The sequence below is a fragment of the Syngnathus floridae genome, chromosome 2 (genome assembly GCF_059516105.1).
Source record: "Syngnathus floridae isolate MCC-2025c chromosome 2, RoL_Sflo_1.0, whole genome shotgun sequence".
Classification (NCBI taxonomy): Eukaryota; Metazoa; Chordata; class Actinopteri; order Syngnathiformes; family Syngnathidae; genus Syngnathus; species Syngnathus floridae.
The window spans coordinates 12,095,010-12,098,758 of NC_142414.1; the positions used below are offsets into that span (position 1 = coordinate 12,095,010).

Genomic DNA, 3,749 nt, shown 5'->3' on the forward strand with positions numbered 1-3,749 from the left:
TTAAATCACCTTATCCACCGTCAGCTGCCCTGAGCATGTTTTTCATTTCATGTCTGTTTTGCTGGCTTTGAAAGACACACGGGGAAAAGGAGCTGTCGGACAAAAAAATACAAACGCGCATCTACATATGAGAGGTGATGTGCAAAGACAGACTTTTTTTTCTACACATAATTAGAACTTTGGCACTCTGTCCATACTTTCGTCTCTCTTGCCTCTCTGCAACGTCTTCACTTTTATATTTCTGACCTCCCAGGCGGACATGAGTACACAGATATATTACTCTAATGATCTAATTTTACAGTGCTATTAAATGTCCCAGTATTCCAGAATTATGGCATTAATATAATAAAGAGGGTTCAGGCCACAAAGGTGATATGTTAACACTCAAGCAGTCCGTGAATGTTTCTCCGCATGTCTCCGCTCACACCGCATGCAAGGTGGAATAAATCTACAGAGCTTTCATCTCCATTACTCTTTGAAGAACTACATTTTCCAAAATAATTTCCTACTTATAATATTTATATTCTCATCATATTCCAGAATTCCATCCAGAAGCGGTGTTATTTATTTGAGGCTCTAACTGAGGCACGTTTGGGAGCAGTTCAAACTTGAAAGCTGTGCCAATCTCTCTCTTTTCGATCTGTTTCACCCACAATCACGGCACATTTTGATGTAGCACCCTCCCAATGGATGGCCATGTGAAATATTAAAACACACTTTGTTGTTTGGGGGACAGTGCACCTCAGCAGATGGGCCATCACTGCACAGACTCCAATGTATGCAAATCTCCATACAAAGCAGCCCAGGATGTTTTCAATATAACACAAGTGCCTCAGGCCCTGTTTTAATCCCTCTTTACCCGCAGCCAATGCACTGTTTCATCCAGTCAAACGCCTTAAGCGTTGTGTCAACTTGGACATCTGGCCACATGACTGAACCCCGAAAAGTGTGCATGTGTGTGTTTGGGAGGGAATAGGTTGACGAGGAAGCCAGGATGGAGGTGATTGAGTGCATGTTGTTGTTCTGGGATGAGTCCATGAAAGTGAGTTCACCATCCACGCCGTTTGGGGGAACAGAACAGGTGCCATTGCTGCTTTCTTCATTTGCTCACAACTTGCTTTGTTGTTTTCACACTTGATTTTGTTTCAACCCTCCCCCCCCAACCTCTAGGAATAACACACATTCGGACATGCACAGATGTACTAACACTCACATTCATTTACACAAATGTGGTGCCTGCGCACCTTCTGGTCAGAACACTGATTTCCGTCGTTGTGACAGGTGAAGGCCGCCACAGCGCCGCCAGACACCTGGATACTCATGGCAGCCTTCACCACTGTGTGTCAAAGTCCGTGTGTGTGTAAGTGTGTGTGAAAGGTGTGTTAGGTGGGGAGGGGGGGTTATCAAATCCAGCAGCTCCTCAGGGCTGCTTTTCCTGGATGGGACACAAGTTCAAACGCTCTTGGCAATGTTGCTTCTCATCTCTGACCTACATGATAGAAAAACAAATCACACATAATCATTGAGAGTATTCGCACAACACACTTTTACACACACAGCGTGAATCACTTTGGATTAATTTGACAATAAAACACAAATAAATTGGACTAAATCAGTCATGCTCATGACTACATAAAGCGTTTTTGCTCAATTATTTGGTTGTATAGCTATGGCAAGCAATAGTTTCAAAGCAACTGTCAGTGTCTGTGTGCTCGCCCCTCCCTTCCTGTGTCTACTCTCAATCTATATACTAATAACAGTCACCTGCCTCTAGTTACCTGTCGTGTATATAAGTCCTGTCTGCGTGTCACACCCCTTCCGGATTGTTGCCGGTTTGTTCTCGTCTCATCCGTCGTCGTCATTCCTGTCTTTATCTTGTCGTTATCTTGTCTTTTTGTTCAATTAGTCTTGTCCCTAGTCGAGCTTCTTATAGTCTGTCTTTGAGTTCTCTAACCCTGGTCCAAGCTGCATTTGGTCGCCTTGCTCCATTCCTTCCATGACAGCAACAGCTCTTTGTAAGTTTTGTAATGTTATTTTGTTGCAAGAATGTATGTTCGTAGTCTCTGATTTTCATCCATGTGTATTATATTGTACGATTGCGCTAATGATTATTATTGCAACTCAATTATTAGCACATTCAATTTAAATGCTTCACACTTCAATATTTAAACATTTCAAGGCATTATGTTTATTTTTATGAAGCAGTTATTCAGGTTTACAGTGTTAAATGGAACTGATGTATCAAATGTGTGACATAATGAATGCAATTATGTTTTAATAATCAATTGCATAAAAACACATCTATGAGTGGCCACTATCAGAAGTCTGTGAGCATATTCCTTTTGCACTATGTGTTTGTAGCTGGCATGAGAGGGACTGCCTGGAGGTTTTGCACTGGTCTGTGGATATGTGTTTCTCTTTTTTTTTGGGGGGGGGGGGGGGGGGGTCTATGCATGTGTGCTTAAACCTCAGGCCACAATATAGTCGAGAATGTGTGTGTGTGCACGTGCGGGGGAAGAAAGCGTGTAGGTGAGTGCAGGAGACAAAGCTGTCAGTTTCCCAGCTGGTTACCCTGGCTGCAGGGCTCAGGCTGGAGAAGGGTGACACTCGGCATCACAGCACCACTACACGAGGCCTGAGGTTAACACATCATCATATATACACATACACACGCACACACACACACCTTGGCTGGCCGTTCTCGCTCATATGACCAAGAGAACAGCGAAACCGCTTGGGCGAGTCGTCATATCTTTTCAAAGATTTTTTTTTTTTCTTTGGCTCGCTAAGGTGTGAACAACATCGCAGACCAGATTGCCTGGCAATGGACTGACCATCATGTTGTAAGGAAGCAAGTATGGTGGGGGGGAGGTGGTAGAACACAGACACAGAATGAGGAAAAAGAAAAACACCAGTAATGATGTAAGCTTTTCTTTCCGGATAAACTTTAGCGAAGGAGGAGATTGCGAGGAAACTTGTCTCCCTGCATCACGGCGAGAGACGCGCACTCTCGACGGCGCGACTGCGATGGGGGTTGACGGGGACGATTAGCTGCGTGGCCCCTTCTCTCATGTATGAAGAGACGCCATCCCCATGCTTTGCTCTCATTTCACCACTCGCTTCATGGCGAGTCCCTCAGCGACGTGGAGTCTCTGAGGGGAGAAGCGCCTGAGGCAAGCCAGCCTTCCAAACCCCCCATCGCACCCATCACTCCCCTGCCTCACCAAGAGCACACATTTCCATCTCCGCTACAGTAGAAGTGATGGAGAGTTCTTCAGGCTATGCAGACGAAGATGGCCTTTTTTGGGGAGTGTATTATTTAATAATCCGCATGCAAACAAGAGTTGGCAGACTGGAGAAATGATTTGCTTCTCTGCGGAGAATACCAGACATTTATTGTCCAATAAAACTGTTTAACTGGAGATTTGTGGAATCCTTCCTTCGTCAGTCAAGTTGTAGTTTTTCAGTTAATCGGTATCAAATGTTCCAATAGATTCATGTAGAGTATTCAGTTGACTATGTTGTGGACCCATTTTGACATTAAACCGACTGACTATATTGATGACTTAATTATAAGATGACATCACAATGTTTCGGAGAGAACCATGTGACTGAGAATCTACAATCACTTTCAATCAACTATTCACTTGAATTAGACATATTGTAAGATACTGTAACAAGGTTACTGTTTACGATTTTGATTGCACGCCACGATTACAAAATTGGTGTAAATGTAAAAAAAGATTACC

The 3,749-nt window shown here is 43.7% G+C and overlaps 1 long non-coding RNA gene across 1 annotated transcript; it reads left to right on the top strand.

Annotated features, from left to right (window-relative positions):
• Positions 1 to 1,793: 1,793 nt before the first annotated feature.
• On the top strand, positions 1,794 to 3,422 carry LOC148401781 (uncharacterized). The gene is made up of 4 exons (XR_015857292.1): positions 1,794 to 2,015; positions 2,362 to 2,409; positions 2,791 to 2,855; positions 2,952 to 3,422. It is a non-coding gene; the product is annotated as an uncharacterized LOC148401781 (long non-coding RNA).
• The last annotated feature ends 327 nt before the right edge of the window (positions 3,423 to 3,749 follow it).